We start from the raw sequence: 13,870 nt of genomic DNA on the forward strand, positions 1-13,870 counted from the left end.
TGATCACATGATTGTTTTTTTAAAAATTTGAGCCACTTGATAACAGGTTCTTTGGCTGCAGTAACGTGCATTATTAATCATATTGCTCCAGTGCTCTGTTACTGAAATATAAAACAATGCCCATAAAGATAACCCATATCAGTTTAAGAATTTATCATTTTTCTGTTTTTAACGTCAAGGTTTATTGGTTCTCTGTAACAATGTGACTGTTGCTATGGTAATCAATGTTCACTGGTTTTTGAGAACTGTGATCGGGACTCTAATATACAGAACCATTTGAGCATCTGGGTAGATGAGGAAATTTCTAATGGTAATTTTCTTGGAGTTTAGCAGATAATCCAGATAAATATTCTAGGATCTTTAGGGTAGGAGTTGGCCAGCCAGTCCTTTGACCTGTTCTGCCACTCACTTGGATCTGGCACTCAAGACCATTTCTCGCTTTTCCTCCACATCTTGGTCAAACTTTGTGTGATAACATTTTTGTAAAAAACATTGGAGCAATTTAGAATAATAAAGGCCCTTTATAATTGCAAACTCTCACTACTGCTCACTCCAATAGTCCCAGCATTCACAGCCTTTTGAAGGACAGTCAAAAACTTCTACAACCCTTCATGTGTTCAGATTGTTGCCTTCTTCTGCTTCTGAATAGCTGATCTCTCCTTGGAAGATTATACCTGATCGATTTTGATTCCTCCACCATAGTGTAGTTTATATTGTCTGTGTATATACCTTTAGGAACTACGTAGCATGACTTTGATATAGTGTAGTATTAGCCTTTGTTGTTAGCTGAGTGTTGATTGTCTTCATTAAAGGATGTTTGTTAGTAACTTTATCTGTTACTTCCCTTAACAAACAGCAATATATAACAGCCTGTGGGCACTCCACAAGGTTACACATTTTCTTGTATCAAGCCTATCAAATCATTATAACATCTTAAATATCATAATCAGATCATGCCTCAGTCATCCATACCTTCAAGGGAATAAAAGTCAGATTTATGCAATTGTTCTTGTAATTTAACCCTCATAGTGCCAATATCATTGCTGGACTGAATAAAGGCAATTGAAAACTTGACCACTACAAGACAATGTTTTTCTGGTAACCTCACCAACATCATCCATCAATAAAACATCAAAAATTAGTCATAATAACCAATTAGTCATAAATTGTTTTGCTATGAACATATGAGCACTTTGATTATACTTCAAAAATAACCCATTGCAACTTTAGTTGCTGTCTAATCACAAGATGGGTCACACATCTTTAAACTGTTTTAAATTGTTAGTTGTTCTGTAACATTAGTTCATATATAGGTCCATCTCAAATGAGAGAAGTGTTCCAAATGTAGTTCAAAGGGAAGATAGAGAACAGGAAATTTTGGACAGGAGCCTGTAGGTATCACGAAATTACTATTTTAAATTCATACATTCTGTTCTCATTTTTATGACCTTCTATTTTAGTTTCACGTGTCCATTTTCTTAAAGGAAACTTCCTGGTCACATTTGGTGCACTGTAATTACAGCCTGCAGTTGATGGTGATAGTTCAGCATCTCCATTGTGGGAGAATGTAATTGCAACGTGAGTGACAATTTCCAAAAAAACCGTGCAAATAGGAATACTGCAGTCGTTGCAAAGACTCCGTCATGATCTTGTAATGTGAAGTGATAATTTAGAAGTCTCAAAATGGCATCCATGAAATCCTGTGGGCCAAGTTCATCATCAGAGTGGTACATCACTGCAATCTGTAATGCCAAAACAATTTGCTCATTCCATGACCTTAATCAAGATAAAAGTCCAAACCTGGTTCAGTATGGCATAGGAGCACTGAAGGACCACACTGAGTGAAGCTACCATAAAAGGACTTACTGCAAACATCCAAAAAAACATCCAAAATGGGTGGTGTGGTAGTGCAGTAATTAGCACTGCATTATCACAGGTCCAATGTCTTGGGTTCCATCCTGACTTCCGATGCTGTGTGGAGTTTGCAAATTCTCCCCATGACCACAAAAGTTTCCCTCAGGTACTCTGGTTTCCACCCGTATCTCAAAGATGTGCTGGTTGGTAGGTTATTTGGCTATTGTAGATTGCCTCCAGTGTGGTGAGTGGCAGGAAAATCAAGTGGGGGGAATTGAGGAGGGTACGAGCAAGAACAAGTTAGCAGGAAATAATTGGGGGAATGGCATTGATGAGATTGCTCTGAGAGCAGCCATCAACATAACTGTGTGAATGGCCTCCCATATCAAGAGAAATAGAAGGTTAGGGACAGACCTACCCACTTCCACAACCAAAAGGTCAAATTAAAGTTTGCAGTTGATCACATCCAGTCAGGAATGATGAACAACCAGACAACTAACTGGAGGAGCAAAGTCCATGAATATCCCCATCATGAGAGAAGTGTTGAACATTTCTCTCATGATGGGAATGTTCATATGACTTAAAGAGAAGTTAGAGAACAGGGACATTTTGGACAGGAACATGTAGGCATCATGAATTGCTATCTTAAACTCATACATTCTGTTCATATGAATGCAATACACAATACTTTCACTTCCACCATTATAGGTGAAAATGTCCAACAAGTTCAGTTGATTCCACTTAATGTTTATAAGCCTCCTAATGAGCCACTTATTGCCTCTTAATAGAGTTCAATTAACACAGAAAAGGCTTTGGTGCAGTCAAAATCCTGTTGAGAACCTCTGCACCAGAGCTTGTCATCCACTAGCCAATTTATTCTACTAAAGCTAGATCATGGATTTTCAACAATGCAGAAAATTATGCTATCCATAGACTGGCTAGTTATTGTCTTAACAGCTTCTTCCAAGCACTGGTAAAGTGACGGAAGGAGCCATCAGTAGTGTCATCGTGTAACAGTGACTCACCATTAAACCGTTCACCAAATCTGTCTGGGTCCTTACCACATGTCATCACAATGTTAACTTGGAGATTAATGCATAAACTGAGTGACAAGAATAAGATAAGAGTAAAGATAAGGTAAGAATAATGACAAGAAGGTAAGAGTAGCTGCCTTAGATATCAAGGTCATATGCATTCAAGAATGCAACTGGGAGCACTGTCTATACAATGAACCTACTATAGTAAACGACCAAAATAGCCTTTGAAAAATATCACATTTATATACCACAGTTCACAAATTCAGGATAGCCCAATGTAAGAAATATTCCAGTTAGTTTGCACATCAATGCAAGATCTCAAAAGCAGCATTGTTAAAATGACCAAAAATCTGTTTTTAGATTGAGCAAGGAACTTAGGAGAATTCCCTGCCTTTCTTCAAAATAGTGCCATGCACTTGAGAAGGCAAAGCGGGCATTAGTAAAATATCTCATCTGAACTCAGCTGTGCCATATGCCTTCTGCATTCAAGTCTGTGGACTGTGATTTGAACCTACAAACCCACAGCTTACTTCACATATGCTTAGGGCTTGAATGTTTGGTTTAACCCACTGAAAAAAAATGTAAAAACCCCGAATGCCTGCTTGGAAGAATCAGTTCTTTTCACCAATAAAACTCTATGGTAGCAATAAATATCAACCGTGCAAAATTTACATCTCACCTATGGAATGTTGTACCTGGCTATCAATCTACTGACCTGTCATACAATAGCATGGAGAGTAAAACAACTTACTGATCAGTCCCATTTTTTTATGAAATGGGCTGTTCAGTGTGGCCTGAAGGTGGTGAAGCAAGCCAGAAGGGTAAAAGTATGGATGGAAATGGGAAAGGAAGCAAAAGTTCTGCATTAATCTGTAACGGAATTCGAACATTATATTGTGGCAATAATTAAGGAAAGATCTGAACTATTTGGTAAAAAATGCAGAGCTTCTGTTTCTGTGGTTACAGTGATACTGGATGTCAGAGCACCTGTACAATGCATCATAGAGAAAATTTAAAAAGTCCTTTCTCAATTTCTCAAGTGATGCTGATGAGATTAACACTAACTGTAACAAAAATAATAAGAAGGCATGAAAAAGAGGAGGATGTCAACCATGAATTTGTTCAGAAAATCTGGAAGTACACTGAATCAAGTGGGTGCATCCCTGGGTGAAATGCTTTGCAAAAGTCTCCTTGCAGTGAGAACCCTACCACATGCAGTTCAACTCTAGAGCAAGTACTTGCCAGAGGTTTTTCAAAATGATCTGCGTCAAATTTCCAGCACATTGAGTAAAAAAAACATTATCCTTGAAAACCCTGAGATACATGGAGATCTAGCTGTAAATATCCTGTTCATCTTCTGTGATGGTGAGATTGATAGTGGGAGGAATACTCTAACAACTAATGTGAAAAACACATAGTTTGCAACTTCCTTTCTTTAGCAACATTGCTCAGAATAATTCTCAACATATTCAGCACATTGAGCTTAAACAAACTGAAGACATTCAAAAGATGTTGCATTCATTGACCTAAACTCTAATAAATTTAACCAGTTTTGCCAACCAAAGAAAGCACCACTAAACTGAACAAAAAAATCTGAAAAACTCAAGCGCTTCACATATTTTTAGAATTAGCCTCCTTTTCTCTTGCCAATTTTTTCTTTTCCCTTGTCGCCGTTCTAGGCATAGATGAGTCTTCGCCAGCTTGAGTAGAGAATTCAAAAGGTTCACTACTCAATTAGTGAATAAATTGCTTCTCATCTCTGTACTGAAAGGCCTTGCTTTGAGACTGACTCCTGATCCTGGACACCCCAGCCAAGGGAAACATCAGCCCTTTATAGGAAAGGAAGGCTCCAAGAACAGAATGTTTAATAAATGAAAAGGAAATGAGAGAGCATCGGCACAGGACAGTGAAGGGGAAATTGGCAAGCGAAGTGTGACAGACTGGGGTAGAAAATGTAAACAAAAGTACAGAGCAAATCCAGAGTTGGTAAAAACTGTATTAAAAAAATCAAAGCTTAATAGTCTTTATTTGATTGCACACAGCATTTGCATGAGTTGACAGCACAGATGGCATCATATGAGTATGATCTAATTGCTATTACGGAGACATCATTGCAGGATGACTAGGAGTGGGTGCTCAATATTCCAGGTTATACAATGTTCCAAAAGAACAGTCCAAATGGAAAATGCGGCAGGATAGCGTTGTTAATCAAGGAAGGTATCAGAGTGGTGTTGAGTTGTGATATAGAGGTAGTTGATACTAATATAGAATTAGTTTGGGTTGAAATCACGAATAGCAGGGAATGAAGACACAGATGGGAGTAGTCTATAGGCCCCCCAAAATGTTACCTCTTGATAGGGCAGAGCATAAGTGAGGAAATATCCAGGGCCTGTTTGAAGGGAACTGCAATTGTTATGGGAGATTTTAATCTACATATTGACTGAACGAACCAAACTGGCAAGGGTACCGTAGAAGAAGAATTTTTGGAGTGTGTCAGGGATTGCTTCTTAGGTTACAGAACCTACTGTTTTAGATTTGCTCCTGATAAATAAGGAAGGATTAATAAGAGATCTTGCAGTTAAAGATCCCCTAGCAGGTAGTGACCACAATATGATAGAATTCCAGATGCAGTATGAAGGTGAACACCACAAGACCAAAACAACTGTCTTCAACTTAAATAAGGGCAGTTATAATGGTATGAAAATGAATTTATCTGAAGTGCACTGGGAAAATAAGCTAAGAGACAGGTCAGTACTTCAACAGTGGGAGATATTCAAACAGCTGGTCCATAACACTCAGAATATCACAATTAGAAAGAAAAATTTTAGGAGAAAGAAGCACAATCTGTGATTAAGAAAGGAGGTCAGAGATAATATTGAAAAGTAGGGCATACAAAGCAGCAAGCTTCTGGTAGGCCAGAGAACTGGAAAGCTGTTAGGATCCAGCAGTGAAGGACTAAAAAGCTCATAAGAAGGAAGGAAATTGATTTTGAGAGAAAATTTGTGAGTAATATCAAAACAAACAATAAGAGATTCTATGGATAGATAAAGAGGAAGAAGGCAGCTAAGGTAGGCGAGGGACCTATAGTGAACAAGACTGGTGAATTAATAACAAGAAACAAAGAAAAGGCAGATATGTTAAAAAAAATTTTTTGCATCAGTCCTCATCTTGGTGGATACTGCAAGTATCCCTAAGATTTTTAAAGGAAGGAAGTGGCTGCTGAGATAGTGGACCCATTGATTGAAATTTTTCAAAACGTGGTAAATTCTAGGAGGGTATCAGAAGATTGGAAAGCAGTCAATGTGATGCCTACCTTCAAAAAGGAAGGAAGAGAGAAGGCAGGGAACTATAGGCCAGTTAGTTTAACATCTATTGTTGGCAAGATGCCAGAGTCAATAATCAAAAAAAGGAAATAACTAATCATTGAGGAAAGATAAAGATAATCAAAACTAGACAACATTGGTTTTATGAAAGGTAAATCATGTTTGACAAATTTGCTCAAATTCTTTGAAGATGTGACAGGTACAGTTGATAGAGGGGAACCTGTAGATGCAGTGTATTTAGATTTCCAAATGGTATTTGACAGAGTGCCACTTAAGAGCATGATGCATAAATTAAGAGCCCAGTGTATTAGAGGAATTGTGTTTGCATAGATTGAAAACTGGCTGTCATATAGAACACAGCAAGTTGAAATAAATGAGTCCTTTTCAGGCTGGTGGCATGCAGTCAGTGGAATACCCCAGAGATCGGTTCTTGGCCCTCAGTTGTGCTCTATTTATATTAATAACCTGGAGGAGGGAATGAAATGTAAGGCTTCCAAGTTTGCCAATGAAAGGAAAATAGGTAAAGGGAATGTTGTGATGAGTTCATTGTGATTCTGCAACAGGATACAGATAGATTGAATAATTGAGCAAAAACCTGGCACATGGAATTTAATGTGGGGAAGTGTGAAGTCATGCATTTTGGTAAGAGGAATCAAAAGGTGGACTATTATCAAAATGCACTGAGACAGCAAATGAGTGAAGTTCAGAGGGATCCAAGTGTTCCAGCACACGAATCACAAAAAAGTTAGCAGTCAGGTCCAACAAGTAGTTAAGAGAGCATATGGCATTTTGGCCTTTATTGTGAAGGGGTTGGTATTTAATAATAAGGCGGTTTTGTTACAGCTGTACAGTGTTGATGAGGCCACACCTGGAGTACTGTGCATATACTTTGAAGGCAGTCCAAAGGAGATTCATCAGACTAATTCTTGGGATGAGGGGTTTGAAAAATCAAGAGAGGCTGGATAGTATTCCTTGGAGTTTAGGAGAACAAGGGGTGACCTTATTCAAACATATAAGATCTAAAGGGGTTTGGCAAGATAGATGATGAGATGTTTTCAAGAATGCTGAAGTCATGAACAAGGGTCATAGCTACAAAATAAGTGGCCAGTCATTTAAAATTGAGGTGTGTAGAAATTTCTTTTCTCAGAGGGTAGTAAATCTCCAGAATTCTCTGCCCTGGGAGTGGTGGAGGCCAAATCATTACATATATTTAAGGTGTAGATAGATAAATATTTGAAAGATTGAGGATTATGGTGAACTGACACAGAAGAGGAGATGAGACCAGCATAGATCAGTCATAATCTTATTGAATGGCAGGGCAGGCCTGAGGGCCTGGTGGCCTAATCCTGTTTTTTTTTTGTGTTCTTGTGTTCTGTATGTACCTTGTCAATCCCTGAAGAACTTTGTACATTTCAGTGAGATCACCTCCCAATTTTCTAAACTCAAGAGAAGTATTGGCCCAATCTGCTTAATCACTCTTCATACAACAAACCCGCCATCCAAGGATTCAGTCTGGTGAACGTTCACTGCATTCTCTCTCTCATTTATCTTTTCTCAGATAGAGAACTGAACACAATTTTTCCAGATGCAGTTTCACCGAGACGCTATACAACTGGATCAGGATGCCTCTACTGTATTCTTCTAAAGGCCAACATATTATTTGCTTTTATAATTGCTTGCTGTATCTGCATGTTAATTTTCAATGAATCATGTACAGACACCCAGATTCCTCTGAAAGCCAACACCTTTCAATCTCTCGCCGTTGAAAAAATACTACACGTTTTCCACACTATATTCCATCTGCCGTGTATTAACCTATCTATATTTCCTTGAAGCTTCTTTGTGTCCCACCTCTCAACTTACATTGCTATCCAACTTTATATTGCTGCAGACTTGGGTATATTACCTTTATCCCCTCATGCAAACCACTGATATGAACTATGACATCTGGTGCCCCTGCATTAATCCCTGGGGCACCAAACTAATTACTGCCTCCCAAACCAAAAATGACTTGTTTATTCCTATCCTCTGTTTTCTGTTCATGAACCAATCCTCAATCCACACTGGCACATTACTCCCAACACCATGCATTCTGACCTTATTTAATAATCTCTTCTGTAGTATCTTATAAAAAGCCTTCTAAAAGTCCAAATACACCACATTCACTGGTTCCTCTTGTGTATTCTGTTAGTTACAACAACTTCTCTTTCATAAATCCGAGTTGACTCTGTCCAATCTTACTATTTTTTCTCTGTGGCTTATTACCATTTCCTTAATAATAAATTCCATGATTTTTACTATTACTGATGTTTGGCTAGCTGGTCTGTTGTTCCCCATTTACTTCCTCCCTCCTTTTTTCTAGAAAAGAAGTATGGGAGCACTTGCTAATTTGCAATCTATGGGAGTTGTTCTGGAATCTATGGATTACAACCATGAATCCACTACCTCCAAATTTAATAGTGCAGGTCACGAGATTCTGGGGATTTTGTGCCTTTCAAACCCATTAATTTCTCCAGTACTAATTTTTCACTATAGATAATGTCTTTGATCTCCTAATTCACCCCAGACTGGTAGCTTTCAGAGTTTTCTTGCATGATTACAAGCTCAACATATTTGTTTAATGTTTCTGCCATTTTCTTAATCTCATGTTTCAGTCTGCAAGGAGCTCACATTAACTGTAGCTAACTTTGTCTTCCTTTTACATGTCTATAGAAGCTCTTACCATCTGATTTATGCTTTCCATAAGATTACTTTTTGCACTCTACCTACCCTTTCCTCATCAGTTTTTGTTTTCACTTGCCTTACAGAGTCCATGAATATCCAGCTGACATCGTTAAACTTTAAAAATCTCTGATTTAATACTGAATGGGGCAGGGGTCTCTCCAAACATAAAAATGCAACCATGGGGAAAATACAGCACAAGTCAATGGATGGATGTCATAATAAAACCATATTTCCAGTTTTGCCACTAAGTCGCAAAGGAGTTATTCAAGTCTTTGAAGCAGAGCCTTGTATTAAAAGATTAAATTATATGGAAACAACTGAGAAAGCACTACCTCAAGCGGTAATAATAGAAGGTTGCACAGAGCACAAAGTGGCAAAAATTTGGGAATGATGCCAGAAAACTTTTCCCAATACAAAGCATAATTAACATGTGGAATGGACTTTGGTATTTTTTTCATTGTTTTAAATTACAGCTTGCACCAATTTGGTGCTTTTCATAAATCTCAAGATATCCCATTATGCTTTAAGGCCAATGATGAAGTGTACTCCCTGTGGTAATGTGGGGATACATGGAGGGATAATGAGACACATAATCAGAAGATCTGTTTGGAGTTGGTTTAGGAATAAATGTTGGCTAGGGTACTGGAAGGACTCCTTTGCTTTTTCTTTAGAATAGTATAATTGGGTCTCTCATGTACACTTGAAAGGGTTACTAGAGCTTTGGAATATTGCCTTCACTGAAATATTTCACCTTTGACTGTGCAGTACTTCCTCAGCATCACATCAGAGTATAGATCCAGATTATATTGTAAAGAATAGAACCTATATCCTCCTAATTCTGAGATAAAAATGGTATCAATGAACTAAAGATGACATTAAAAGGCAGCTGGTTGCAATAATGGAAAGCATGCAGGGATGTTTGTGCTATATTGTGCTTTTGACACTTACAATATCCATTATTTGACTGCCAGTTCGACCAACTCAAAACGTCTTTCTGGTAAATTCTTTCTTGCAACTTAGTCCCACCAGATGGCAGCATAAATCCAGCACCAACGCCTAAGTATTGAAGAATCAGAGTCAATATATTAAATGGGCAGACAATCGATAGTTCTAGTGTCATATGTATCAGAAAATTGCCAAAGACAAACAGATGCCCATTTCTTCAGATTTTTTTCCTGTAGATTCTACTGAAAGTAAGAAAAGGGTGTATTGCCTTCTTCTTTTTGTGGAATAACATTTTAGTGGACAGGCATGTTTTAAGTCTGTGTGTAATTATTCTTACACCATGGATTGTGCACCCAGATTGTATGTCCAAAGCTGATTTGCAAAAGGATTTACTCTCTCTGGCAATTATTAGCAGCTGAATCCACTTTATTATATATATTTACATTAATCCAGTAAGATAATTACTGCATGATTTCATTGGATTTTACAGACCTGGGAAAAAAGTATTCTTCATCCATCTGGAGCTCAAAAAGCAAAACATACAGTTTACTGTCCATATTTCTGACTTTTGTTGTCAGGTGCATACACAACTCCCTGTTAAGATGTCTGTTGGGATTATCCTTGATTATCTCCTTTTTTCAGTTAATTCCAAACTGTCGTGGTGCTTTGTGTGAATGATCTGTCCCTTAATCTTTTTCATTTGCATGTTATCCACTGCCCTCTTCTTTTTATTCTTGGCATCCTCTGTAAACATACTCTGTATAATACTCAACATGTTGATACATTTAAGTATTCTGAATAACTTTCACAGATCCTTTCTCATCCTATTTCATTCTTCTGTTTAATGTAAACAAACTCAGCTTTGTAACTTAATGCTCAGTTGGAAATAATCTGTCAGTATTATTATGCCATGGAGGACTGGTGTCCTTGTCTGAAAGTCATAAGTGTTGGTTACTGACTTAATGGTAAATTCTGTTCTTTAGGATACCAAGGTAGTGCAACCAACTTTTTAGATTGTATCTATCCCATTAGAATTTTGCATGTTTCAGTGGGGTCACCACTCGTTCTTCTAAAGTGTATCATCATTGTCTTCTTAACTTCTCCTCACAGGACAAACCTGCCCTCCCAGGGATCAATCTGATGAACCTTTGTTCCACTCCATCCATTGCAAGTAAATCCTTCATCAGGTAGGGAAACCAGACCTGTACACAACATTATAGGTCCAGTCTCACACAGGCTCTATACAATTACAATTAGACGCCTTTACTCTTGAACTCAAATCCTCTTGCAATAAAGTTTAACATATTCCTTCCTTATTGCTTGCTGTACCTTAACTTTCAATAATTTGTGTACAAGGATGTTCAGGTCCATCCAAACAACAATACCATGGGGGGGGGGTGAAGGGGGGTAGGGGCATAGTAGTACAATGGTTAGCACTGCTGCCTCACAGTTCCAGGGACCTAGATTCAATCCTGACCTCAGGTGCCATTTACACATTCTCCCTGTGACCACATGGGTTTCCCTCAGGCACTTCGGTTTCCTCTCATTTGCCAAGGATAGCTGGTTGGTAGGTTAGTTAATTGGCAACTATAAATTGGCCCTGGTGTAGATGGGTGGCAACAAAATCGGGAGAAGGGGAGTTGATGAGGATCTAAGAGGAAAAAAAATGGAATTTGTGTAGATGGGTGCTTGATGGTTGGTGTGGACCTGGTGTGCCGAAGGGCCAGTTTCTGTGCTGTATAACTCTTTAACTTTTAAGACGAGTTTCTTGCCATTTAAAAAATACTCCATTTAAATTGTATTTTTCTAACAAAATGAATAACCTCACATTTTCCATGTTATAGTCCATCTGCCATATCCTCACCATAGCCTGTCTATATTTCCTTGACGCCTCTCTGTCTCCTCTTCAAAGCCCACAATTCACCCTTGCTTTGTGCCGTCAGCAAACTTGGATATGTTATACTTGATGCCCTTATCCAAATCATTGATATAGATTGTAAACCACTGGAGTCCCAGCACCAATCCCTACGCCATCCCACTAGTTACACTTTTGCTTAATAACCTCGTGTGACATCTTATTGAAGGCCTTCTGAATGTTCAAATTCTCCACAGCCACTGGTTCCCCTATTCTGCCAGTTGCAATCTCAAAAATCTTGAACAGGTTTGACAAACATGATTTTCTTTTCCTAAATCCTTATTAATTCTGGCCAATCCTCGGCTACCACCTCCTTAATAACAGATCCTTCCATTTTGCCTGCTACTGATCGGCAATACATCTGTGACCAATTCAGTGTATTATTGAGGAAATCTAGGCTTTCCCAGTCAAGAAGAGGGCCAGAGGATTTAACCCTTCATGAAATGAATCACTTCAGTTTGTAAATTTTTATTAAACACCTTATTTGACAAGGTAGATAAGGAGTTGCAGCTTCAACTAACATATGAGCTTTTAACAAAACAAGCACACAAGGCAAAAGATAGAGTTGTGATGAGAAAACATTTTTTATGTAGTGAGTTTTGAATAGAATGCAATGCCTTAAAAGAGATGGAAGCAGATTTACTAACTTCCAAAAGCCAATTGGATAAATACTTGATGGATAAAAATTCCCAGGGTGATGGGAAAAAAGCTGATGATTGGCACTAAGAGCTGACACAAGCACAATGGGCTGAATGTCTTCTTTCAGACTTGTAGAAGACTCAATGATTCCTCATGTGACCATTCTAACTCTACCTCAGCTAATTATGGTTGGAAATGCCTTACATATGCTCTCACAGTATTGGTACAGGTATATCATTTATTCATATATACTTAACAAACATAGTTACCACCATTCTGTTATCAAGGGAGTAAAATACTCAAAGTGTGTTTTAAATAAAACTCTGCTTTTTCTTCTTGTTATTTTATCAATAAAAGCACAAAACCATTAAAGTTTATCTGTACACTCCAAGTGAGTCTGAGTATTGAGGTCACATGTTCCGAAACTGTCATATATCCTCTCAAAGATATTGGAGAATAACTGGTAACTTAAACTAACAAGACAAGGGTACTCATAAAGTACTAACATTGTGCAAAGGAGCATCTCTTACTGTCGCTTTATCTAAAGAGGCAAACAAGTTCTTAAAACCACAAAGGAAAACAGACTTTCTGGCAGCCTTTACTCTGAAACAATCTGTGTCTTAGAGAATAATTGATCTCATGCTGCGATTTTTAAAGTGCTACCAAACTGGAATACTGATGTTACAGTATCCATTACTTATTTTTAGCTTATTAATCAAAAATGCAATTAAAAATACATGAGTTTTCAATTACTAACATGTGGCTAATGCACTAGACAATGTTAGTTCTGCTCACATTTTGGAAACATGTAGCTCTGGATTGGTGACTTCAGGACCCACTGCTCAGTACAACCCCACTTGTACGTGTGAGTCAACACACATTGTATGTGTATTAACTCACAGATACAATGACAATACAAATCTGTGACAAATGCGATACACAGGGATCAGTGCTTGGGCCCCATGTTGCAAAATCTGCAGTTTGGTTGAGGAACAAAATGCCACGATGAAACAAAATTAGTTGGGATAATAGGAAGAAAGATGAAAGAAGTGTTCAAGGGGTATATTCAAGATAAGTAACATGGCAGGTGGAATTTAATATGGAAAAATGTGAGATCATTTCACTTTGGTGCACAAAACAGAAAAGTAGGGTCATTTTAAATGATGAAATATTGGAAAATGTTAATATTCAAAAGGAACTGGGCATCTTTGTACGCAAAATCACTGAAAACAAAGATGCAAGCGCAGTAAGCGATTAGGAAGACAAATGGCAAATGACATATTGGCTTTTAGTTTAAGAGGATCAGTACAGGAGTAAAGATGTTTTACTGCAATTACACAGGTGCTTGGTAAGACGATGTCTGGAATACTGCGTACAGTTTTGGTCTGCTTACCTAAAATAGGATATAGTTGTCACAGAGAAGTGCAACAAGT

The sequence above is a fragment of the Pristis pectinata genome, chromosome 26, assembly GCF_009764475.1.
Source record: "Pristis pectinata isolate sPriPec2 chromosome 26, sPriPec2.1.pri, whole genome shotgun sequence".
NCBI classification, from domain to species: Eukaryota; Metazoa; Chordata; class Chondrichthyes; order Rhinopristiformes; family Pristidae; genus Pristis; species Pristis pectinata.